General features: G+C 48.6%; 1 protein-coding gene across 4 annotated transcripts in view; it reads left to right on the top strand.

Annotated features, from left to right (window-relative positions):
- Positions 1 to 27,517, top strand: part of slx4ip (SLX4 interacting protein) — a 176,440-nt gene that overhangs the window by 10,811 nt on the left and 138,112 nt on the right. The window contains exon 1 of one of the 4 annotated variants that reach the window (XM_064924490.1): positions 7,427 to 7,602. The exons of 2 other annotated variants lie outside the window; for them this stretch is intronic. The gene's annotated coding sequence lies outside the window, so the exon portion shown is untranslated. Of the gene's footprint in view, positions 1 to 7,426; positions 7,603 to 27,124; positions 27,170 to 27,517 lie in introns of those variants that run through there. One more of the 4 variants, XM_064924489.1, reaches the window with a different exon arrangement.

Raw genomic sequence — 27,517 nt, 5'->3', positions numbered from 1 at the left:
TACCAGGGGGTAGAGACTGTAACACCATACTACTACTGTTACTCTGTCAGGGGGTAGAGACTGTAACACCATACTACTACTGTTACTCTGTCAGTGGGTAGAGACTGTAACACCATACTACTGTTACTCTGTCAGGGGGTAGAGACTGTAACACCATACTACTGTTACTCTGTCAGGGGGTAGAGACTGTAACACCATACTACTACTGTTACTCTGTCAGTGGGTAGAGACTGTAACACCATACTACTACTGTTACTCTGTCAGTGGGTAGAGACTGTAACACCATACTACTACTGTTACTCTACCAGGGGGTAGAGACTGTAACACCATACTACTACTGTTACTCTGTCAGGGGGTAGAGACTGTAACACCATACTACTGTTACTCTGTCAGGGGGTAGAGACTGTAACACCATACTACTACTGTTACTCTGTCAGGGGGTAGAGACTGTAACACCATACTACTGTTACTCTGTCAGGGGGTAGAGACTGTAACACCATACTACTGTTACTCTACCAGGGGGTAGAGACTGTAACACCATACTACTGTTACTCTGTCAGGGGGTAGAGACTGTAACACCATACTACTACTGTTACTCTGTCAGGGGGTAGAGACTGTAACACCATACTACTGTTACTCTGTCAGGGGGTAGAGACTGTAACACCATACTACTACTGTTACTCTGTCAGGGGGTAGAGACTGTAACACCATACTACTGTTACTCTGTCAGGGGGTAGAGACTGTAACACCATACTACTGTTACTCTGTCAGGGGGTAGAGACTGTAACACCATACTACTGTTACTCTGTCAGGGGGTAGAGACTGTAACACCATACTACTGTTACTCTGCCAGGGGTAGAGACTGTAACACCATACTACTGTTACTCTGTCAGGGGGTAGAGACTGTAACACCATACTACTGTTACTCTGTCAGGGGGTAGAGACTGTAACACCATACTACTGTTACTCTGTCAGGGGGTAGAGACTGTAACACCATACTACTGTTACTCTGTCAGGGGTAGAGACTGTAACACCATACTACTACTGTTACTCTGTCAGGGGGTAGAGACTGTAACACCATACTACTGTTACTCTGTCAGGGGGTAGAGACTGTAACACCATACTACTGTTACTCTGTCAGTGGGTAGAGACTGTAACACCATACTACTGTTACTCTGTCAGGGGGTAGAGACTGTAACACCATACTACTACTGTTACTCTACCAGGGGGTAGAGACTGTAACACCATACTACTGTTACTCTGTCAGGGGGTAGAGACTGTAACACCATACTACTGTTACTCTGTCAGGGGTAGAGACTGTAACACCATACTACTACTGTTACTCTGTCAGGGGGTAGAGACTGTAACACCATACTACTGTTACTCTGTCAGGGGGTAGAGACTGTAACACCATACTACTGTTACTCTGTCAGTGGGTAGAGACTGTAACACCATACTACTACTGTTACTCTGTCAGGGGGTAGAGACTGTAACACCATACTACTGTTACTCTGCCAGGGGGTAGAGACTGTAACACCATACTACTGTTACTCTACCAGGGGGTAGAGACTGTAACACCATACTACTGTTACTCTGCCAGGGGGTAGAGACTGTAACACCATACTACTGTTACTCTGTCAGGGGGTAGAGACTATAACACCATACTACTGTCAGGGGGTAGAGACTGTAACACCAGAATACTGTTACTCTACCAGGGGGTAGAGACTGTAACACCATACTACTGTTACTCTGTCAGGGGGTAGAGACTATAACACCATACTACTGTCAGGGGGTAGAGACTGTAACACCAGAATACTGTTACTCTACCAGGGGGTAGAGACTGTAACACCATACTACTGTTACTCTGTCAGGGGGTAGAGACTATAACACCATACTACTACTGTTACTCTGTCAGGGGGTAGAGACTGTAACACCATACTACTGTTACTCTACCAGGGGGTAGAGACTGTAACACCATACTACTGTTACTCTGTCAGGGGGTAGAGACTGTAACACCATACTACTGTTACTCTGTCAGGGGGTAGAGACTGTAACACCATACTACTGTTACTCTGTCAGGGGGTAGAGACTGTAACACCATACTACTGTTACTCTGTCAGGGGGTAGAGACTGTAACACCATACTACTGTTACTCTGCCAGGGGGTAGAGACTGTAACACCATACTACTACTGTTACTCTACCAGGGGGTAGAGACTGTAACACCATACTACTACTGTTACTCTACCAGGGGGTAGAGACTGTAACACCATACTACTACTGTTACTCTGTCAGGGGGTAGAGACTGTAACACCATACTACTACTGTTACTCTGTCAGGGGGTAGAGACTGTAACACCATACTACTGTTACTCTGTCAGGGGGTAGAGACTGTAACACCATACTACTGTTACTCTGTCAGGGGGTAGAGACTGTAACACCATACTACTGTTACTCTGTCAGGGGGTAGAGACTGTAACACCATACTACTGTTACTCTGTCAGGGGTAGAGACTGTAACACCATACTACTACTGTTACTCTACCAGGGGTAGAGACTGTAACACCATACTACTACTGTTACTCTGTCAGTGGGTAGAGACTGTAACACCATACTACTGTTACTCTGTCAGGGGGTAGAGACTGTAACACCATACTACTACTGTTACTCTACCAGGGGGTAGAGACTGTAACACCATACTACTACTGTTACTCTGTCAGTGGGTAGAGACTGTAACACCATACTACTGTTACTCTGTCAGGGGGTAGAGACTGTAACACCATACTACTACTGTTACTCTGTCAGTGGGTAGAGACTGTAACACCATACTACTACTGTTACTCTGTCAGTGGGTAGAGACTGTAACACCATACTACTACTGTTACTCTGTCAGTGGGTAGAGACTGTAACACCATACTACTGTTACTCTGTCAGGGGGTAGAGACTGTAACACCATACTACTGTTACTCTACCAGGGGGTAGAGACTGTAACACCATACTACTACTGTTACTCTGTCAGTGGGTAGAGACTGTAACACCATACTACTGTTACTCTGTCAGGGGGTAGAGACTGTAACACCATACTACTACTGTTACTCTGTCAGTGGGTAGAGACTGTAACACCATACTACTACTGTTACTCTGTCAGTGGGTAGAGACTGTAACACCATACTACTACTGTTACTCTGTCAGTGGGTAGAGACTGTAACACCATACTACTGTTACTCTGTCAGGGGGTAGAGACTGTAACACCATACTACTGTTACTCTGTCAGGGGGTAGAGACTGTAACACCATACTACTGTTACTCTACCAGGGGGTAGAGACTGTAACACCATACTACTGTTACTCTGTCAGGGGGTAGAGACTGTAACACCATACTACTACTGTTACTCTACCAGGGGGTAGAGACTGTAACACCATACTACTACTGTTACTCTACCAGGGGGTAGAGACTGTAACACCATACTACTGTTACTCTACCAGGGGGTAGAGACTGTAACACCATACTACTACTGTTACTCTGTCAGTGGGTAGAGACTGTAACACCATACTACTACTGTTACTCTACCAGGGGGTAGAGACTGTAACACCATACTACTACTGTTACTCTACCAGGGGGTAGAGACTGTAACACCATACTACTGTTACTCTGTCAGGGGGTAGAGACTGTAACACCATACTACTACTGTTACTCTGTCAGTGGGTAGAGACTGTAACACCATACTACTACTGTTACTCTGTCAGGGGGTAGAGACTGTAACACCATACTACTGTTACTCTACCAGGGGGTAGAGACTGTAACACCATACTACTACTGTTACTCTACCAGGGGGTAGAGACTGTAACACCATACTACTGTTACTCTGTCAGGGGGTAGAGACTGTAACACCATACTACTGTTACTCTGTCAGGGGGTAGAGACTGTAACACCATACTACTGTTACTCTGTCAGGGGTAGAGACTGTAACACCATACTACTACTGTTACTCTACCAGGGGGTAGAGACTGTAACACCATACTACTACTGTTACTCTGTCAGGGGTAGAGACTGTAACACCATACTACTGTTACTCTGTCAGGGGGTAGAGACTGTAACACCATACTACTGTTACTCTGTCAGGGGGTAGAGACTGTAACACCATACTACTACTGTTACTCTGTCAGGGGGTAGAGACTGTAACACCAGAATACTGTTACTCTGTCAGGGGGTAGAGACTGTAACACCATACTACTGTTACTCTGTCAGGGGGTAGAGACTGTAACACCATACTACTGTTACTCTGTCAGGGGGTAGAGACTGTAACACCATACTACTGTTACTCTGTCAGGGGGTAGAGACTGTAACACCATACTACTGTTACTCTACCAGGGGGTAGAGACTGTAACACCATACTACTACTGTTACTCTACCAGGGGGTAGAGACTGTAACACCATACTACTGTTACTCTGTCAGGGGGTAGAGACTGTAACACCATACTACTACTGTTACTCTACCAGGGGGTAGAGACTGTAACACCATACTACTACTGTTACTCTACCAGGGGGTAGAGACTGTAACACCATACTACTACTGTTACTCTGTCAGGGGGTAGAGACTGTAACACCATACTACTGTTACTCTGTCAGGGGGTAGAGACTGTAACACCAGAATACTGTTACTCTACCAGGGGGTAGAGACTGTAACACCATACTACTGTTACTCTGCCAGGGGGTAGAGACTGTAACACCATACTACTACTGTTACTCTACCAGGGGGTAGAGACTGTAACACCATACTACTGTTACTCTACCAGGGGGTAGAGACTGTAACACCATACTACTGTTACTCTACCAGGGGGTAGAGACTGTAACACCATACTACTGTTACTCTGTCAGGGGGTAGAGACTGTAACACCATACTACTGTTGGCTGGTTAATGTCAGATTGGCTGTTTAATATCAGATTGGCTGGTTAATATCAGATTGGCTGGTTAATATCAGATTGGCTGGTTAATATCAGATTGGCTGGTTAATATCAGATTGGCTGGTTAATGTCAGATTGGCTGGTTAATGTCAGATTGGCTGGTTAATGTCAGATTGGCTGGTTAATATCAGATTGGCTGGTTAATATCAGATTGGCTGGTTAATATCAAATTGGCTGGTTAATATCAGATTGGCTGGTTAATATCAGATTGGCTGGTTAATATCAGATTGGCTGGTTAATATCAGATTGGCTGGTTAATATCAGATTGGCTGGTTAATGTCAGATTGGCTGGTTAATATCAGATTGGCTGGTTAATATCAGATTGGCTGGCACCGGGGCCCTCATTGTAGATTAATGTGGTCCCAAATGACACCCTATTCCTTATATAGTGCACTTTTGACCAGAGCCCATTGGATAATGTTAGAGCTGTTAGCATGTACGCTAAGTGCAGGGGAGTAGAAGGGGGTCTGGTTCTCATACGATAGCCATGGCAAAGGGCTGGGCTGTCATAGTGGTTAGTGGTGGTTCTCTGAGCACTTGGACCCAGTGCCTGATTTGAAGCAGCATGGATGGGGAGACGATGGAGAGGATGGACGGGGAGGGAAGGTCTGGGACAGAGATAAGAGAAGGTGAAGAGTGATACTAACCAGAGACTAGAGCCGTGGAGACCTTCCTGCAGGAAGAAATGGGAAAGGCAGTGATTTGTGATTAGACTGACTGGGTAGAACATAGGACTCTATTCCACTGCTCTATTTCCTGAGTGATTAGACTGACTGGGTAGAACATAGGACTCTATTTACTGAGTGATTAGACTGACTGGGTAGAACATAGGACTCTATTTACTGAGTGATTAGACTGACTGGGTAGAACATAGGACTCTATTTACTGAGTGATTAGACTGACTGGGTAGAACATAGGACTCTATTTACTGAGTGATTAGACTGACTGGGTAGAACATAGGACTCTATTTACTGAGTGATTAGACTGACTGGGTAGAACATAGGACTCTATTTACCGAGTGATTAGACTGACTGGGTAGAACATAGGACTCTATTCCACTGCTCTATTTACTGAGTGATTAGACTGACTAGGTAGAACATAGGACTCTATTTACTGAGTGATTAGACTGACTGGGTAGAACATAGGACTCTATTTACTGAGTGATTAGACTGACTGGGTAGAACATAGGACTCTATTTACTGAGTGATTAGACTGACTGGGTAGAACATAGGACTCTATTTACTGAGTGATTAGACTGACTGGGTAGAACATAGGACTCTATTTACTGAGTGATTAGACTGACTGGGTAGAACATAGGACTCTATTTACCGAGTGATTAGACTGACTGGGTAGAACATAGGACTCTATTCCACTGCTCTATTTACTGAGTGATTAGACTGACTAGGTAGAACATAGGACTCTATTTACTGAGTGATTAGACTGACTGGGTAGAACATAGGACTCTATTTACCGAGTGATTAGACTGACTGGGTAGAACATAGGACTCTATTCCACTGCTCTATTTACTGAGTGATTAGACTGACTAGGTAGAACATAGGACTCTATTTACTGAGTGATTAGACTGACTGGGTAGAACATAGGACTCTATTTACTGAGTGATTAGACTGACTGGGTAGAACATAGGACTCTATTTACTGAGTGATTAGACTGACTGGGTAGAACATAGGACTCTATTTACTGAGTGATTAGACTGACTGGGTAGAACATAGGACTCTATTTACTGAGTGATTAGACTGACTGGGTAGAACATAGGACTCTATTTACTGAGTGATTAGACTGACTGGGTAGAACATAGGACTCTATTTACTGAGTGATTAGACTGACTGAGTAGAACATGTTTTATTTCTACTGAACCAAAATATTAACTCGGCTTGTAAAGCGTTGCTCCCATGTTTAATGAGCTGAAATAAGATCCCAGAAATGTCCCATACACAAAAAGCTTATTTCTCTCAAATGTTGTGCACAAATGAGCTTCCATCCCTGTTAGTGATTTAGTAACTTTGCACAGCCTTTGAAGAGGAGTGGGGCAACATTCCACAGGAGACAGTCAACATCCTGTTAAAGGCTACAAGGCCCTTCCCCGCCTTCCCTTCAGCAAATCAGATCACGCCTCCTGCTTCTCCCGTCCTATAGGCAGAAACTCAAACAGGAAGTACCCCTAGTAAGGACTGGGAGATGTTCCCGGGTCGTCTCTGAGAATGACATTTAAGTATACACTGATACGATGACTGCGTTCATCCGGAAATGTATGGAGGATGTTGTCCCCACTGTGACTATTAAAACATACCCAAACCCCAAAAACTGTGGATAGATGGCAACATTCGCGCAAAACTGAAAGTCGCGGACCACCGCATTTTACCAGGGCAAGGTGACTGGGAAAACGTTTGTATACAAAGAGTCCTGTCATGTCCTCAGTAAAACAACAGGCAAAACGTCAGTACAGAGACAGTGGAGTCACAATTCAACGGCTCAGACACCAGACGTATGTAGCAGGGACTCCAGACAGGATTATTGAGGGAAAACCAGCCACATCGCGGACACCGATGTCTTGCTGCTGGACAAGCTCAACACATTTTTCGCCCACTTCGTGAACTGTGAGCTCTCGTTTATCGTGGCCGACGTGAGTAAGACGTTTTAAGCGTGTTATTCAATCTCTCCCTATCCCAGTCTGCTGTCCCCACTTGCTTCAAGGATTCCATTATTGTTTCTGTATCCAAGAATGCGAAGGTAACTGAACTAAATGAATATGGCCCTGTAGCGCACTCACTTTTGTGTTTTGTCTTCTGTCAGCTCACGGCTAATCGGAGTCTTGGCAGAGAAGAGAGTTTAGGATAGAGATGTTAAGTCCTGACACACAGAAGGACTCCTGCGTATTCACGCTACTGTGACAGAATACAATACAGGACCTTGGTATTAGGTAGCACTCTGTGCTGTTGTATTGTTGGGTCCTCACGCCCTCTATACAACTCGACAAAGTCTGTGTTTTAGGACACCATATGAAATGGTGACTCCTTCTGGAGTCGGCCCTTCACCGTTTGTCTCTCTTCCCAGTAACAGCAACACTTGCATGTAATGTCTTGTTTGAATGTCCTCGAGCAAACACACCTACAGTATTAAAGTATTTCTGTAGTACTAACATGAAAGTCTCAAACAAGAAGAAGAGTAGGGCAGCCTAGTGGTTAGAGTGTAGGGGCGGCAGGTAGCATAGTGGTTAGAGTGTAGGGGCGGCAGGTAGCCTAGTGGTTAGAGTGTAGAGGCGGCAGGTAGCCTAGTGGTTAGAGTGTAGGGGCGGCAGGTAGCCTAGTGGTTAGAGTGTAGGGTAGGCAGGTAGTCTAGTGGTTAGAGTGTAGGGGTGGCAGGTAGCCTAGTGGTTAGAGTGTAGGGGCGGCAGGTAGCATAGTGGTTAGAGTGTAGGGGCGGCAGGTAGCTTAGTGGTTAGAGTGTAGGGACGGTAGGCAGCCTAGTGGTTAGAGTGTAGGGACGGCAGGTAGCCTAGTGGTTAGAGTGTAGGGACGGTAGGTAGCCTATTGGTTAGAGTGTAGGGACGGTAGGTAGCCTAGTGGTTAGAATGGAGGGGTTGTAGGTAGCCTAGTGGTTAGAGTGTAGGGGCGGTAGGTAGTCTGGTGGTTAGAGCGTTGGACTAGTAACCGGAAGGTTGCAAGTTCAAATCCCCGAGCTGACAAGGTACAAATCTGTCGTTCTGCCCCTGAACAGGCAGTTAACCCACTGTTCCTAGACCGTCATTGAAAATAAGAATTTGTTCTTAACTGACTTGCCTGGTTAAATAAAGGTAAAAAAAAATAAAGGGTAACATTTAGATACAGAATCTAGTATTGGTAGCAGCTCTGTGTCAGTAGCTAGCTCCTTCCATCGAGGATGGTGACATGATTTGATTATTGAGTAATCGATAGACCCTAATCATTTGGAATGTAGACTAAGCGTGTTAAGTTTGTCCAATGACTTCCTGCTAACCCCCCCCCCCCCCACTTCTGAGAATCCCCATATAGCTGCTGCTGTTGTGTGACTGAGTAGAGGACTAGACGAGACCAAATGTTAATTGTGTTAGACATGGTTAGGGTAGTATGCTAACGCGATTGTGTGTAACCTACTCCTGCCGCTGATCAGCTGATTTGATTATTGAATAATCAATACTCGTCTGGAATGTAGGCCAAGTGTGTTCGGTCGGAAAACATTTCTCCCCAAGATCCCCCAGTTCCAAGAAGCCCCAAATATTTTTGGGTTGTTGCGGTGACCATATTACCGCCACACCGACGGTCACGAGTCTGGTTGCAAAGGGTCGGAAATGTTCTTGAGATCCTCCTTTTGGGGGGGGTACACATGAGGGAATTCTAGGTCTTGTGGGATATGTTGGTTAAACTATCCCGATTCAATGGGATTGCAACCCTCTGCATGCACTGTGCATTCTGCCATCACATGCACTGCATTCTTCCAATCACATACACTGCATTCTGCCATCACATGCACTGCATTCTTCCAATCACATACACTGCATTCTGCCATCACATACACTGCATTCTGCCATCACATACACTGCATTCTTCCATCACATACACTGCATTCTTCCAATCACATACACTGCATTCTTCCATCACATACACTGCATTCTTCCATCACATATACTATGCATTCTGCCATCACATGCACAGTGCATTCTGCCATCACATGCACAGTGCATTCTGCCATCACATACACTGCATTCTTCCATCACATACACTGCATTCTTCCATCACATACACTGCATTCTTCCATCACATACACTGCATTCTTCCATCACATATACAGTGCATTCTTCCATCACATACACTGCATTCTTCCAATCATATACAGTGCATTCTTCCATCACATACACTGCATTCTTCCATCACATATACAGTGCATTCTTCCATCACATACACTGCATTCTTCCATCACATATACAGTGCATTCTTCCATCACATACACTGCATTCTTCCATCACATACACTGCATTCTTCCATCACATATACTATGCATTCTGCCATCACATACACTGCATTCTGCCATCACATACACTGCATTCTTCCAATCACATACACTGCATTCTTCCATCACATATACTATGCATTCTTCCATCACATACACTGCATTCTTCCATCACATACACTGCATTCTTCCATCACATATACTATGCATTCTGCCATCACATGCACAGTGCATTCTGCCATCACATATACAGTGCATTCTGCCATCACATATACAGTGCATTCTGCCATCACATGCACAGTGCATTCTGCCATCACATGCGCAGTGCATTCTGCCATCACATGCACAGTGCATTCTGCCATCACATGCGCAGTGCATTCTGCCATCACATGCACTGTGCATTCTGCCATCACATGCACAGTGCATTCTGCCATCACATGCACAGTGCATTCTTCCATCACATGCACTGTGCATTCTGCCATCACATGCACAGTGCATTCTTCCATCACATGCACTGCATTCTTCCATCACATACACTGCATTCTTCCATCACATGTGCAGTGCATTCTTCCATCACATACACTGCATTCTTCCATCACATGCACAGTGCATTCTTCCATCACATACACTGCATTCTTCCATCACATGCACTGTGCATTCTGCCATCACATGCACAGTGCATTCTGCCATCACATGCACAGTGCATTCTGCCATCACATATACAGTGCATTCTGCCATCACATGCACAGTGCATTCTTCCATCACATGCACTGTGCATTCTGCCATCACATGCACAGTGCATTCTGCCATCACATGCACAGTGCATTCTGCCATCACATATACAGTGCATTCTGCCATCACATGCACAGTGCATTCTGCCATCACATATACAGTGCATTCTGCCATCACATGCACTGTGCATTCTGCCATCACATGCACTGTGCATTCTGCCATCACATGCACTGTGCATTCTGCCATCACATACACTGCATTCTTCCATCACATACACTGCATTCTTCCATCACATACACTGCATTCTTCCATCACATGTGCAGTGCATTCTTCCATCACATACACTGCATTCTTCCATCACATACACTGCATTCTTCCATCACATGTGCAGTGCATTCTTCCATCACATGCACAGCTGATTCTCAAGATCTTGCACACTAATGAGATGCTGGATGCGGAGACTCATTTGCTGGATGCGGAGTTACTCAGAGGTCAAGTGAAGGTCAAGCAAATCATAGAGAAAGCAGACTGTATTGCAATCATCTCTGATGGGTGGTCATGTGTTCGTGGGCAAGGAATAATTAAGTACATCGTATCCACCCCTCAACCAGTATTCTATAGGAACATAGACACAAGGGACAACAGACACACCGGTCTCTACATTGTAGATGAGCTGAAGGCAGTCATCAATGACCTTGGACCACAGAAGGTACATATTTGCAATGGTGACAGACAATGCTGCGAACATTTTTATTTTACCTTTATTTAACTCGGCAAGTCAGTTAAGAACAAATTCTTTTTTTCAATGACGGCCTAGGAACAGTGGGTTAACTGCCTTGTTCAGGGGGAGAACGACAGATTTTTACCTTGTCAGCTCGGGGATTCGATCTAGCAACCTTTCGGTTACTGGCCCAATGTTCTAACCACTAGGCTGCCTGCCGCCCCAACGCTCTAACCACTAGAATGCCTGCCGCCCCAACGCTCTAACCACTAGGCTGCCTGCCGCCCCAACGTTCTAACCACTAGGCTACCTGCCTCTCTAACCACTAGGCTGCCTGCCTCTCTAACCACTAGGCTGCCTGCCTCTCTAACCACTAGACTGCCTGCCTCTCTAACCACGAGGATGCCTGCCTCTCTAACCACGAGGATGCCTGCCTCTCTAACCACTAGGCTGCCTGCCTCTCTAACCACGAGGATGCCTGCCTCTAACCACTAGGCTGCCTGCCTCTCTAACCACGAGGATGCCTGCCTCTCTAACCACGAGGATGCCTGCCTCTCTAACCACTAGGCTGCCTGCCTCTCTAACCACTAGACTGCCTGCCTCTCTAACCACGAGGATGCCTGCCTCTCTAACCACTAGGCTGCCTGCCTCTCTAACCACGAGGCTGCCTGCCTCTCTAACCACTAGGCTGCCTGCCTCTCTAACCACGAGGATGCCTGCCTCTCTAACCACTAGGCTGCCTGCCTCTCTAACCACGAGGATGCCTGCCTCTCTAACCACTAGGCTGCCTGCCTCTCTAACCACTAGGCTGCCTGCCTCTCTAACCACTAGGCTGCCTGCCTCTCTAACCACTAGGCTGCCTGCCTCTCTAACCACTAGGCTGCCTGCCTCTCTAACCACTAGGCTGCCTGCCTCTCTAACCACGAGGATGCCTGCCTCTAACCACGAGGATGCCTGCCTCTCTAATCACTAGGCTGCCTGCCTCTCTAATCACTAGCTCTCTAATCACTAGGCTGCCTGCCTCTCTAATCACTAGGCTGCCTGCCTCTCTAACCACTAGGCTGCCTGCCTCTCTAACCACTAGGCTGCCTGCCGCACCAACGCTCTAACCACTAGGCTGCCTGCCTCTCTAACCACGAGGCTGCCTGCCTCTCTAACCACTAGGCTGCCTGCCTCTCTAATCACTAGGCTGCCTGCCTGCCTCTCTAACCACTAGGCTGCCTGCCTCTCTAACCACGAGGCTGCCTGCCTCCAACCACTAGGCTGCCTGCCTCTCTAACCACTAGGCTGCTTGCCTCTCTAACCACTAGGCTGCCTGCCTCTCTAACCACGAGGCTGCCTGCCTCTCTAACCACGAGGCTGCTTGCCTCTCTAACCACTAGGCTGCCTGCCTCTCTAACCACGAGGCTGCCTGCCTCTAACCACTAGGCTGCCTGCCTCTCTAACCACGAGGCTGCTTGCCTCTCTAACCACGAGGCTGCCTGCCTCTCTAACCACTAGGCTGCCTGCCTAAAGTCATATTTTGGGGCGGCAGAGCGTTTGTGGCAGAGCGTTGGGGAACTTCTCCCAACCATCCATGAACAGTTTGGGGACGAACAATTTATTTTCCAGCATGATGGAGCACCCTGCCATAAAAGTGATAACTAAGTGGCTCGGGGAACAAAACATCAATATGGCCAGGAAACTCCACAGACCTTAATCACATTGAGAACTTGTGGTCAATCCTCAAGAGGCGAACAAAAACTCACAAATTCTGACCAACTTCATCAGTCAGGATGTGGCCCAGAAGTTAATTGAATGGGCTGCCATCAGTCAGGATGTGGCCCAGAAGTTAATTGAATGGGCTGCCATCAGTCAGGATGTGGCCCAGAAGTTAATTGAATGGGCTGCCATCAGCCAGGATGTGGCCCAGAAGTTAATTGAATGGGCTGCCATCAGCCAGGATGTGGCCCAGAAGTTAATTGAATGGGCTGCCATCAGCCAGGATGTGGCCCAGAAGTTAATTGAATGGGCTGCCATCAGTCAGGATGTGGCCCAGAAGTTAACTGACAGCATGCCAGGGCCGATTGCAGAGGTCTTGAAAAAGAAGGATCAACACTGCAAATATTGACTCTTTGCATCAACTTCATGTAATTGTCAATAAAAGCCTTGGACACTTATGAAATGCTTGTAATTATACTTCAGTATGCCATAGTAACATCTAACAAAAATATCTAAAGACACTGAAGCAGCAAACTTTTGGGAAAATTAATATTTGTGTCGTTCTCAAAACCGTTGACCACGACTGTACTATTAGTACCTCAGAAAGCCCATTTGCTTTGCTAGTTATAGCCTAATGTTAGCTACCTAGCTCACATTGAAGCTAGCTGGTTAGCTACCTAGCTAACATTGAAGCTAGTTGGTTAGCTACCTAGCTAACATTGAAGCTAGCTGGTTAGCTTTAGCTACCTGCAGATTCGTGTAGGGTGGTTAGCCATGACACGTTTTTTTGCTAGTAGTATGGTTTGGGATTATTGCTGTGTTCAAATTTTTTTATAGCATTTCCTTCACATGACCCATCAATTTAGACCAGTATGTCTGGCTAAGAATCATCTAATAATTATAACATATTTATAGGGACACTTGCCAGTTTGGATATTGCTCCTATGCCAGTAACCGTTTCACTGTACCATTTACACCTTCTGTATCCTGTGCATGTGACAAATAAACGTTGATTTAATGTGATATAGTGTGTGTTTACCAGAGATGGTAACGTGAAGAACAACATGGCCTGCACCAAAGTCAGATTAGGATGTAGGCCATGGATTTTTGCTACTACATTCACCACTTTTAGTCTGGAAATCTTTGATTGTTTACTACATCTAACTTACTCTGTTAAACACATGGCCTAACATGTGGATCCATAAAGACAATGGGTGGGGCTAAGGCTTTAGAGGGTGTGAACGATGCTGAATGGGTGGGGCTAAGGCTTTAGAGGGTGTGAACGATGCTGAATGGGTGGGGCTAAGGCTTTAGAGGGTGTGAACGATGCTGAATGGGTGGGGCTAAGGCTTTAGAGTGTGGGAACGATCCCGAATGGGTGTAGACAAAGAAGAGCTCTCCAGTAGGTGTACCAAAATATTCGAAGGCCATTTTCTCAAAAGAGTGGTTACAAGTTTATCAACTTTCAAAGCAGAATTACTTTCACATTGTTCCTCAATTGCAGTGTCTGATTTACAATTTTCTAGCTCGGAAACTCTAATTTTATCCAATGTAAAAAACTATATTTTGCTACATAGGACCGAACGGCTCGATTCGGTCCTAAATATGTTTAGTTACGAAAACCATGATGTTCCCGTACAGATTTAATTTGGTTTCACAAAAGAAGCACTACGTAGCTGCAGGAATAAGTTTGAAGAGCCCATGGCATACAGAGTACTGGGTAGCTGCAGGAACAGAGTTGGAGAGCCCATGGTATACAGAGTACTGGGTAGCTGCAGGAACAGGGTTGGAGAGCCCATGGCATACAGGGTACTGGGTAGCTGCAGGAACAGGGTTGGAGAGCCCATGGCATACAGAGTACTGGGTAGCTGCAGGAACAGGGTAGCAGAGCCCATGGCATACAGAGTACTGGGTAGCTGCAGGAACAGGGTTGGAGAGCCCATGGCATACAGAGTACTGGGTAGCTACAGGAACAGGGTTGGGGGGCCCATGGCATACAGAGTACTGGGTAGCTACAGGAACAGGGTTGGAGAGCCCATGGCATACAGAGTACTGGGTAGCTGCAGGAACAGGGTAGCAGAGCCCATGGTATACAGAGTACTGGGTAGCTACAGGAACAGGGTTGGAGAGCCCATGGCATACAGAGTACTGGGTAGCTGCAGGAACAGGGTTGGGGGGCCCATGGCATACAGAGTACTGGGTAGCTACAGGAACAGGGTAGCAGAGCCCATGGTATACAGAGTACTGGGTAGCTACAGGAACAGGGTTGGAGAGCCCATGGCATACAGAGTACTGGGTAGCTGCAGGAACAGGGTTGGGGGGCCCATGGCATACAGAGTACTGGGTAGCTACAGGAACAGGGTTGGGGTCCCATGGTATACAGAGTACTGGGTAGCTGCAGGAACAGGGTAGAAGAGCCCATGGTATACAGAGTACTGGGTAACTACAGGAACAGGGTTGGGGGGCCCATGGTATACAGAGTACTGGGTAGCTGCAAGAACAGGGTAGAAGAGCCCATGGTATACAGAGTACTGGGTAACTACAGGAACAGGGTTGGGGGGCCCATGGTATACAGAGTACTGGGTAACTACAGGAACAGGGTAGGAGAGCCCATGGTATACAGAGTACTGGGTAGCTACAGGAACAGGGTTGGAGAGCCCATGGCATACAGAGTACTGGGTAGCTGCAGGAACAGGGTAGGAGAGCCCATGGTATACAGAGTACTGGGTAGCTACAGGAACAGGGTTGGAGAGCCCATGGCATACAGAGTACTGGGTAGCTGCAGGAACAGGGTAGGAGAGCCCATGGTATACAGAGTACTGGGTAGCTACAGAAACAGGGTTGGAGAGCCCATGGTATACAGAGTACTGGAACAGGGTAGGAGAGCCCATGGTATACAGAGTACAGAACAGGGTAGGAGAGCCCATGGTATACAGAGTACTGGGTAGCTACAGGAACAGGGTTGGAGAGCCCATGGCATACAGAGTACTGGGTAGCTACAGGAACAGGGTTGGAGAGCTCATGGCATACAGAGTACTGGGTAACTGCAGGAACAGGGTTGGAGAGCTCATGGCGTATAGAGTACTGGGTAGCTGCAGGAACAGGGTAGGAGAGCCCATGGTATACAGAGTACTGGGTAGCTACAGGAACAGGGTTGGAGAGCCCATGGCATACAGAGTACTGGGTAGCTACAGGAACAGGGTTGGAGAGCCCATGGTATACAGAGTACTGGGTAGCTGCAGGAACAGGGTTGGAGAGCCCATGGTATACAGAGTACAGAACAGGGTAGGAGAGCCCATGGTATACAGAGTACTGGGTAGCTACAGGAACAGGGTTGGAGAGCCCATGGCATACAGAGTACTGGGTAGCTACAGGAACAGGGTTGGAGAGCCCATGGTATACAGAGTACTGGGTAGCTACAGAAACAGGGTTGGGGGGCCCATGGTATACAGAGTACTGAGTAGCTGCAGGAACAGGGTAGGAGAGCCCATGGCATACAGAGTACTGGGTAGCTGAACAAGGATGGAGAGCCCATGGCATACAGAGTACTGGGTAGCTACAGGAACAGGGTTGGAGAGCCCATGGTATACAGAGTACTGGGTAGCTGCAGGAACAGGGTAGGAGAGCCCATGACATACAGCGTACTGGGTAGCTGCAGGAACAGGGTAGGAGAGCCCATGGCATACAGAGTACTGGGTAGCTGCAGGAACAGGGTAGGAGAGCCCATGGCATACAGAGTACTGGGTAGCTGCAGGAACAGGGTAGGAGAGCCCATGGCATACAGAGTACTGGGTAGCTGCAGGAACAGGGTAGGAGAGCCCATGGCATACAGAGTACTGGGTAGCTGCAGGAACAGGGTAGCAGAGCCCATGGCATACAGAGTACTGGGTAGCTGCAGGAACAGGGTAGGAGAGCCCATGGTATACAGAGTACTGGGTAGCTGCAGGAACAGGGTAGGAGAGCCCATGGCATACAGAGTACTGGGTAGCTGAACAAGGATGGAGAGCCCATGGTATACAGAGTACTGGGTAGCTGCAGGAACAGGGTAGGAGAGCCCATGGTATACAGAGTACTGGTTAGCTGCAGGAACAGGGTTGGAGAGCCCATGGCACACAGAGTACTGGTTAGCTGCAGGAACAGGGTAGCAGAGCCCATGGCACACAGAGTACTGGTTAGCTGCAGGAACAGGGTAGCAGAGCCCATGGCATACAGAGTACTGGGTAGCTGCAGGAACAGGGTAGGAGAGCCCATGGCATACAGAGTACTGGGTAGCTGCGCAAAGACATGCAAATGGTATCCACGCGTCCATCTGACTCTGGGGCGGTAGTTAGCTTGGTGGTTAGAGTGTAGGGACGGCAGGTAGCCTGGTGGTTAGAGTGTAGGGACGGCAGGTAGCCTAGTGGTTATAGTGTAGGGACGGCAGGTAGCCTGGTGGTTAGAGTGTAGGGACGGCAGGTAGCCTGGTGGTTAGAGTGTAGGGACGGCAGGTAGCCTGGTGGTTAGAGTGTAGGGACGGCAGGTAGCCTGGTGGTTAGAGTGTAGGTACGGCAGGTAGCCTGGTGGTTAGAGTGTAGGGACGGCAGGTAGCCTAGTGGTTAGAGTGTAGGGGCGGCAGGTAGCCTAGTGGTTAGAGTGTAGGGACGGCAGGTAGCCTAGTGGTTAGAGTGTAGGGACGGTAGGTAGCCTGGTGGTTAGAGTGTAGGGACGGCAGGTAGCCTGGTGGTTAGAGTGTAGGGACGGCAGGTAGCCTGGTGGTTAGAGTGTAGGGACGGCAGGTAGCCTAGTGGTTAGAGTGTAGGGGCGGCAGGTAGCCTAGTGGTTAGAGTGTAGGGACGGCAGGTAGCCTAGTGGTTAGAGTGTAGGGACGGTAGGTAGCCTGGTGGTTAGAGTGTAGGACTAGTAACCGAAAGGTTGCAAGATCGAATCCCAGAGCTGATAAGGTACAAATCTGTCGTTCTGCCCCTGAACAAGGCAGTTAGCCCACTGTTCCTAGGCCGTCATTGAAAATAATAATTTGGTTTTAACTGACTTGCCTTGTTAAATAAAGGTAAAAATAAAATAAAACCTTCTGAATGGCCCACACACATAATCCACGTCTCAAAATCCTTCGTTACCCCGTCGCCTCCCCTCATCTACACTGAATGTGACATCAATAAGGGACACAACCTGGCTCTCTGCCTGGTCCCCGACCCCCAACAAACACAACCTGGCTCTCTGCCTGGTCCCCGACCCCCAACAAACACAACCTGGCTCTCTGCCTGGCCCCCCACCCAAAAGAAACACAACCTGGTTCTCTGCCTGGTCCCTGACCCCCAACAAACAGAACCTGGCTCTCTGCCTGGTCCCTGACCCCCAACAAACACAACCTGGCTCTCTGCCTGGTCCCCGACCCCCAACAAACACAACCTGGCTCTCTGCCTGGTCCCCGACCCCCAACAAACACAACCTGGCTCTCTGCCTGGTCCCCGACCCCCAACAAACACAACCTGGCTCTCTGCCTGGTCCCCGACCCCCAACAAACACAACCTGGCTCTCTGCCTGGCCCCCCACCCAAAAGAAACACAACCTTAATCAGACCACCATCTTTAAGGGGCCGTCACTGACTCAGGTCTCTCGTCCATACGGACCATCCATTCACACAGAGACTCTATTGATCCCTCTGATCGAGGGCTGTACCATGTGGCTGTACCATGTGGCTGGTCCATGTGGCTGGTCCATGTGGCTGTACCATGTGGCTGTACCATGTGGCTGGTCCATGTGGCTGGTCCATGTGGCTGTACCATGTGGCTGTACCATGTGGCTGTACCATGTGGCTGTACCATGTGGCTGTACCATGTGGCTGTACCATGTGGCTGGTCCATGTGGCTGTACCATGTGGCTGGTCCATGTGGCTGTACCATGTGGCTGGTCCATGTGGCTGGTCCATGTGGCTGTACCATGTGGCTGTACCATGTGGCTGTACCATGTGGCTGTACCATGTGGCTGTACCATGTGGCTGTACCATGTGGCTGTACCATGTGGCTGGTCCATGTGGCTGTACCATGTGGCTGTACCATGTGGCTGTACCATGTGGCTGTACCATGTGGCTGTACCATGTGGCTGTACCATGTGGCTGTACCATGTGGCTGTACCATGTGGCTGTACCATGTGGCTGTACCATGTGGCTGGTCCATGTGGCTGTACCATGTGGCTGGTCCATGTGGCTGGTCCATGTGGCTGTACCATGTGGCTGTACCATGTGGCTGGTCCATGTGGCTGGTCCATGTGGCTGGTCCATGTGGCTGGTCCATGTGGCTGGTCCATGTGGCTGTACCATGTGGCTGGTCCATGTGGCTGTACCATGTGGCTGTACCATGTGGCTGGTCCATGTGGCTGGTCCATGTGGCTGTACCATGTGGCTGTACCATGTGGCTGTACCATGTGGCTGTACCATGTGGCTGGTCCATGTGGCTGTACCATGTGGCTGTACCATGTGGCTGTACCATGTGGCTGTACCATGTGGCTGTACCATGTGGCTGTACCATGTGGCTGTACCATGTGGCTGTACCATGTGGCTGGTCCATGTGGCTGTACCATGTGGCTGTACCATGTGGCTGGTCCATGTGGCTGTACCATGTGGCTGTACCATGTGGCTGGTCCATGTGGCTGTACCATGTGGCTGGTCCATGTGGCTGTACCATGTGGCTGTACCATGTGGCTGTACCATGTGGCTGGTCCATGTGGCTGTACCATGTGGCTGGTCCATGTGGCTGGTCCATGTGGCTGTACCATGTGGCTGGTCCATGTGGCTGTACCATGTGGCTGTACCATGTGGCTGTACCATGTGGCTGTACCATGTGGCTGTACCATGTGGCTGTACCATGTGGCTGTACCATGTGGCTGGTCCATGTGGCTGTACCATGTGGCTGGTCCATGTGGCTGGTCCATGTGGCTGGTCCATGTGGCTGTACCATGTGGCTGTACCATGTGGCTGTACCATGTGGCTGGTCCATGTGGCTGTACCATGTGGCTGGCCAGCCGTCACTACTCGTTCTACACCACCTACATTGATTTCCTAGTCCTTATGTCAGTCAGGACGTATTGCTGTTCGTTGGCTGCCTGCCGAACATCAGTCCATCACTGTGAACATTCCCTCAGCTGTAATGGTAGAAACAGTGTTTTCTCAGAAGGCAGAGAGAGACTGATCCCAAGGAACAGCAGTAGAACTGGTCTGGTCCAGGAAGTCACCGTGGGACTGTGTCTCTTGTGTGGCAGTCACACACACACACACGCACACGCACGTGCACGTGTGATTGACAGGCCCCTGCCTTCTTTAGCCTGGCGTTCCCACGCTGCATTGGGGGTAATTGTCGGAAGCAGTGAGTTGAAACCACCGGTCCATCCATGGATCACTGCTGGACAAAGACGACAGGGGGAGGGGGGGGAATAACAAATAGAAATCTGTCTAATTATTGGCTCAATTTAATCACAAACTTCAATGTTACCAAAGTTCTAAACGGAGATATGAAATTAAGGACAACTGGTCAAACAAACAAAGACATCTCCAATGTACGGACTCTGTGGCCATAGCCTGGTCATAGAGACAGGAGACCACGGGCAAACACATCCAGTCAGAGGAGACCTTGTAATCATTGTGGTACAGCACTTCCTACTTCACTGTTCAACAAATATGTTTCAATCAGTGGTATTTATCTTAGAAAAGCTGAAGAACACATTGCAGGATTGTTGGCCGGGGCCCAGGAAAATTGCAGTGGCATGTTCTGTTCAGGTCTAAGGCAGTAGCCTGTTCTGTTCAGGTCTAAGGCAGTAGCTTGTTCTGTTCAGGTCTAAGGCAGTAGCTTGTTCTGTTCAGGTCTAAGGCAGTAACTTGTTCTGTTCAGGTCTAAGGCAGTAGCCTGTTCTGTTCAGGTCTAAGGCAGTAGCCTGTTCAGTTCAGGTCTAAGGCAGTAGCCTGTTCTGTTCAGGTCTAAGGCAGTAGCCTGTTCTGTTCAGGCCTAAGGCAGTAGCCTGTTCTGTTCAGACCTAAGGCAGTAGCCTGTTCTGTTCAGGCCTAAGGCAGTAGCCTGTTCTGTTCAGGTCTAAGGCAGTAGCCTGTTCTGTTCAGGCCTAAGGCAGTAGCCTGTTCTGTTCAGACCTAAGGCAGTAGCCTGTTCTGTTCAGGCCTAAGGCAGTAGCCTGTTCTGTAGCCTGTTCTGTTCAGGTCTAAGGCAGTAAGTAGCTTGTTCTGTTCAGGCCTAAGGCAGTAGCTTGTTCTGTTCAGGTCTAAGGCACTTGCTTGTTCTGTTCAGGCCTAAGGCAGTAGCTTGTTCTGTTCAGGCCTAAGGCAGTAGCTTGTTCTGTTCAGGCCTAAGGCAGTAAGTAGCTTGTTCTGTTCAGGCCTAAGGCAGTAGCTTGTTCTGTTCAGGTCTAAGGCAGTAGCCTGTTCTGTTCAGGTCTAAGGCAGTAGCCTGTTCTGTTCAGGTCTAAGGCAGTAGCCTGTTCTGTTCAGGTCTAAGGCAGTAGCTTGTTCTGTTCAGGCCTAAGGCAGTAAGTAGCTTGTTCTGTTCAGGCCTAAGGCAGTAGCTTGTTCTGTTCAGGTCTAAGGCAGTAGCCTGTTCTGTTCAGGTCTAAGGCAGTAGCCTGTTCTGTTCAGGTCTAAGGCAGTAGCTTGTTCTGTTCAGGTCTAAGGCAGTAGCTTGTTCTGTTCAGGCCTAAGGCAGTAGTTGTTCTGTTCAGGCTTAAGGCAGTAAGTAGCTTGTTCTGTTCAGGCCTAAGGCAGTAAGTAGCTTGTTCTGTTCAGGCCTAAGGCAGTAAGTAGCTTGTTCTGTTCAGGCCTAAGGCATTAAGTAGCTTGTTCTGTTCAGGTCTAAGGCAGTACCCTGTTCTGTTCAGGTCTAAGGCAGTAGCTTGTTCTGTTCAGGCCTAAGGCAGTAGTTGTTCTGTTCAGGCTTAAGGCAGTAAGTAGCTTGTTCTGTTCAGGCCTAAGGCAGTAGCTTGTTCTGTTCAGGCCTAAGGCAGTAGCATGTTCTGTTCTGTTCAGGTCTAAGGCAGTAGCTTGTTCTGTTCAGGTCTAAGGCAGTAGCGTGTTCTGTTCAGGCCTAAGGCAGTAGCTTGTTCTGTTCAGGTCTAAGGCAGTAGCCTGTTCTGTTCAGGCCTAAGGCAGTAGCTTGTTCTGTTCTGTTCAGGTCTAAGGCAGTAGCGTGTTCTGTTCAGGCCTAAGGCAGTAACTTGTTCTGTTCTGTTCAGGTCTAAGGCAGTAGCGTGTTCTGTTCAGGCCTAAGGCAGTAGCTTGTTCTGTTCTGTTCAGGCCTAAGGCAGTAGCGTGTTCTGTTCAGGCCTAAGGCAGTAGCTTGTTCTGTTCAGGTCTAAGGCAGTAGCTTGTTCTGTTCAGGTCTAAGGCAGTAGCTTGTTCTGTTCAGGTCTAAGGCAGTAGCTTGTTCTGTTCTGTTCAGGTCTAAGGCAGTAGCGTGTTCTGTTCAGGCCTAAGGCAGTAGCTTGTTCTGTTCAGGTCTAAGGCAGTAGCTTCTTCTGTTCAGGTCTAAGGCAGTAGCTTGTTCTGTTCAGGCCTAATACAGTAGCTTGTTCTGTTCAGGCCTAAGGCAGTAGCTTGTTCTGTTCAGGCCTAAGGCAGTAGCTTGTTCTGTTCAGACCTAAGGCAGTAGCTTGTTCTGTTCAGGCTTAAGGCAGTAGCTTGTTCTGTTCAGGCTTAAGGCAGTAGCTTGTTCTGTTCAGGCTTAAGGCAGTAGCTTGTTCTGTCCAGGCCTAAGGCAGTAGCTTGTTCTGTCCAGGCCTAAGGCAGTAGCTTGTTCTGTCCAGGCCTAAGGCAGTAGCTTGTTCTGTTCAGGCCTAAGGCAGTAGCTTGTTCTGTTCAGGTCTAAGGCAGTAGCATGTTCTGTTCAGGTCTAAGGCAGTAGCTTGTTCTGTTCAGGCCTAAGGCAGTAGTTGTTCTGTTCAGGCTTAAGGCAGTAAGTAGCTTGTTCTGTTCAGGCCTAAGGCAGTAAGTAGCTTGTTCTGTTCAGGCCTAAGGCAGTAGCTTGTTCTGTTCAGGCCTAAGGCAGTAAGTAGCTTGTTCTGTTCAGGCCTAAGGCAGTCAGTAGCTTGTTCTGTTCAGGCCTAAGGCAGTAAGTAGCTTGTTCTGTTCAGGCCTAAGGCAGTAGCTTGTTCTGTTCAGGCCTAAGGCAGTAGCTTGTTCTGTTCAGGCCTAAGGCAGTAGCTTGTTCTGTTCAGGACTAAGGCAGTAAGTAGCTTGTTCTGTTCAGGCGTAAGGCAGTAAATAGCTTGTTCTGTTCAGGCCTAAGGCAGTAAGTAGCTTGTTCAGTTCAGGCCTAAGGCAGTAAGTAGCTTGTTCTGTTCAGGCCTAAGGCAGTAGCTTGTTCTGTTCAGGCCTAAGGCAGTAGCTTGTTCTGTTCAGGCCTAAGGCAGTAGCTTGTTCTGTTCAGGCCGAAGGCAGTAGCTTGTTCTGTTCAGTACTAAGGCAGTAAGTAGCTTGTTCTGTTCAGGTCTGCAGCTTCTATTTTGTCATATTTCTGAAAGGTTTTTGTAAAATGTGGGCTGTGCTTTGTTTTGAGCTGTTCAGTCAATTACAGTTCAGCGTTTGTAACGTTTCGTGTAGCCTTATCAGTTTCAAGACTCGCCTAATTGTAATGGTGGTTATTAGAGCAGGGCTCTCCAACCCTGAGAGAAACCCTCCTGTAGGTTTTAACTCCAACCCTGAGAGATACCCTCCTGTAGGTTTTTAACTCCAACCCTGTTCCTGGAGAGAGACCCTGCTGTAGGTTTTAACTCCAACCCTGTTCCTGGAGAGAGACCCTCCTGTAGGTTTTTAACTCCAACCCTGTTCCTGGAGAGACCCTCCTGTAGGTTTTAACTCCAACCCTGTTCCTGGAGAGAGACCCTCCTGTAGGTTTTAACTCCAACCCTGTTCCTGGAGAGAGACCTTCCTGTAGGTTTTAACTCCAACCCTGAGAGAGACCCTCCTGTAGGTTTTAACTCCAACCCTGTTCCTGGAGAGAGACCCTCCTGTAGGTTTTAACTCCAACCCTGTTCCTGGAGAGAGACCTTCCTGTAGGTTTTAACTCCAACCCTGAGAGAGACCCTCCTGTAGGTTTTTAACTCCAACCCTGTTCCTGGAGAGAGACCCTCCTGTAGGTTTTTAACTCCAACCCTGTTCCTGGAAAGAGACCCTCCTGTAGGTTTTAACTCCAACCCTGAGAGAGACCCTCCTGTAGGTTTTAACTCCAACCCTGTTCCTGGAGAGAGACCCTCCTGTAGGTTTTTAACTCCAACCCTGTTCCTGGAGAGAGACCCTCCTGTAGGTTTTAACTCCAACCCTTAGAGAGACCCTCCTGTAGGTTTTAACTCCAACCCTGTTCCTGGAGAGAGACCCTCCTGTAGGTTTAACTCCTGTAGGAGGGTCTCTCTCCAGGGACAGGGTTGGATATCCCTGTTTTACAGCATATGAGGAATTTAGGTCAGTAATCACTCACTTTCAACTGACTATAGATGTCAAAAATCAGTCTGGTGCATGTTGTATTTTGAAGTTCCCATGACTTACATGAGTCAAGTTCTGCAGTGTTTACCAAAAGGACATATCGGCCAGAAAGTGTTGCTTCCTTTTCAACCACATGGGGGCAGTCTTCCCACTCGCTGCTCTCTGAGTAGAACAAGTCACAGCAGCTCCTCTCTCTTACATTCCTGTTTACTCTGTCAATTACAATGCTTTCATGTGAAAAATAAAACATTTGCCAGAGTAATTTACTCAACTGTCCCTTTTACTAATATGATCTTTTAATCCCACTTGACTGGAGATTCTTCCCAACCCAACAACAGAACTTGTCTTCAAAGTCTGGTAATGAATATCTCATTGTAGGAGAGGGTTTTCTGAGAGGAATTTGTTTGGGTGATTCAAACATGTTTCCAAGCTGGGAGGGGTTGCATTCTAACATATGAATGGAGAGGGGCAGGGAGAGAGTGGAACAGAGAGGAGAGGCAGGGGCAGAGAGAGAGTGGAACAGAGAGGAGAGGCTGGGGCAGAGAGAGAGTGGAACAGAGAGGAGAGGCAGGGGCAGAGAGAGAGTGGAACAGAGAGGAGAGGCAGGGGCAGAGAGAGAGTGGAACAGAGGAAGAAGAAGAAGGGGAGAGACAGAATGAGGGGGAGAGCAAGAGGGGAACGGGGAGAGGAGAGGCAGTGGGAGGGAGAGCGGAACAGAGAGGAGAGGCAGTGGGAGGGGAACGGAGAGAGGAGAGGCAGTGGGAGGGGAACGGAGAGAGGAGAGGCAGTGGGAGGGGAACGGAGAGAGGAGAGGCAGTGGGAGGGGAACGGAGAGAGGAGAGGCAGTGGGAGGGAGAGCGGAACAGAGAGGAGAGGCAGTGGGAGGGAGAGCGGAACAGAGAGGAGAGGCAGTGGGAGGGGAACGGAGAGAGGAGAGGCAGTGGGAGGGAGAGGGGAACAGAGAGGAGAGGCAGTGGGAGGGAGAGCGGAACAGAGAGAGAGGCAGTGGGAGGGGAACGGAGAGAGGAGAGGCAGTGGGAGTGAGAGCGGAACAGAGAGAGGAGAGGCAGTGGGAGGGAGAGCGGAACAGAGAGGAGAGGCAGTGGGAGGTAGAGCGGAACAGAGAGGAGAGGCAGTGGGAGGGAGAGCGGAACAGAGAGGAGAGGCAGTGGGAGGGAGAGCGGAACAGAGAGGAGGGGAACGGAGAGAGGAGAGGCAGTGGGAGGGAGAGGGGAACAGAGATTAGAGGCAGTGGGAGGGAGAGCGGAACAGAGAGAGGAGAGGCAGTGGGAGGGAGAGCGGAACAGAGAGGAGAGGCAGTGGGAGGGAGAGGGGAACAGAGAGAGGCAGTGGGAGGGAGAGCGGAACAGAGAGAGGCAGTGGGAGGGAGAGCGGAACAGAGAGGAGAGGCAGTGGGAGGGAGAGCGGAACAGAGAGGAGAGGCAGTGGGAGGGAGAGCGGAACAGAGAGTAGAGGCAGTGGGAGGGAGAGCGGAACAGAGAGAGACACTGCATCTTACAGGGATGAGGGGTTGGTTGAGTTTCTAGAGAGGTGGCTGAAGAGGTGGGTCGAGTTTATAGAGAGGTGGGTCGAGTTTATAGAGAGGTGGCTAGAGAGGTGGGTCGAGTTTCTAGGGAGAAGGATCGAGTTTCTATAGAGATGGATCGATTTTCTGGAGACGTGGATTGAGTTTCTAGAGGTGGCTAGGGACATGGGTCGAGTTTCGAGAGAGATGGGTCGAGTTTCTAGGGCGACGGCTCGAGAGATGGGTCGAGAGATGGGTCAAGTTTCTAGAGCGATGGATCGATTTTCTAGAGACGTGGGTTGAGTTTCTAGAGAGATGGATCGATTTTCTAGGGAAATGGGTCGAGTTTCTAGAGAGACTGCTCGAGAGAGGAGTCGAGTTTCTAGAGAGAAGGATCGAGTTTCTAGAGAGATGGATCGATTTCGAGAGAGGTGGGTCGAGTTTCTAGAGAGACGGCTCCAGAGATGGGTCGAGTTTCTAGAGAGAAGGATCGAGTTTCTAGAGAGATGGATTGATTTCTAGAGATGTGGGTTGAGTTTCTAGAGGTTGCTAGGGAAATGGGTCGAGTTTCTAGAGAGACGGCTCTAGAGATGGGTCGAGTTTCTAGAGAGATGGGTCGAGTTTCTAGAGAGGTGGGTCGAGTTTCTAGAGATGTGGGTCGAGTTTCTAGAGAGATGGGTCGAGTTTCTAGAGAGATGGGTCGAGTTTCTAGAGAGATGGGTCGAGTTTCTAGAGAGATGGGTCGAGTTTCTAGAGAGATGGGTCGAGTTTCTAGAGGGGTGGGTCGAGTTTCTAGGGGGACGGCTCGAGAGTGGTCAAATTTCTAGGGAGACGGCTCGAGAGATTGGTCAAATTTCTAGGGAGATGGGTCGAGTTTCTAGAGAGACGGCTCGAGAGATGGGTCAAGTTTCTAGAGCGATGGATCGATTTTCTAGAGACGTGGGTTGAGTTTCTAGAGAGATGGATCGATTTTCTAGGGAAATGGGTCGAGTTTCTAGAGAGACTGCTCGAGAGAGGAGTCGAGTTTCTAGAGAGAAGGATCGAGTTTCTAGAGAGATGGATCGATTTCGAGAGAGGTGGGTCGAGTTTCTAGAGAGACGGCTCCAGAGATGGGTTGAGTTTCTAGAGAGACTGCTCGAGAGATGAGTCGAGTTTCTAGAGAGAAGGATCGAGTTTCTAGAGAGATGGATTGATTTCTAGAGATGTGGGTTGAGTTTCTAGAGGTTGCTAGGGAAATGGGTCGAGTTTCTAGAGAGACGGCTCTAGAGATGGGTCGAGTTTCTAGAGAGATGGGTCGAGTTTCTAGAGAGGTGGGTCGAGTTTCTAGAGAGGTGGGTCGAGTTTCTAGAGAGATGGGTCGAGTTTCTAGAGAGATGGGTCGAGTTTCTAGAGAGATGGGTCGAGTTTCTAGAGAGATGGGTCGA

The sequence above is a fragment of the Oncorhynchus masou genome, chromosome 18, assembly GCF_036934945.1.
Source record: "Oncorhynchus masou masou isolate Uvic2021 chromosome 18, UVic_Omas_1.1, whole genome shotgun sequence".
NCBI lineage: Eukaryota > Metazoa > Chordata > Actinopteri > Salmoniformes > Salmonidae > Oncorhynchus > Oncorhynchus masou.
Note: the sequence above shows the minus strand (reverse complement) of the source record. Positions and strands in the feature narration are given on the sequence as shown.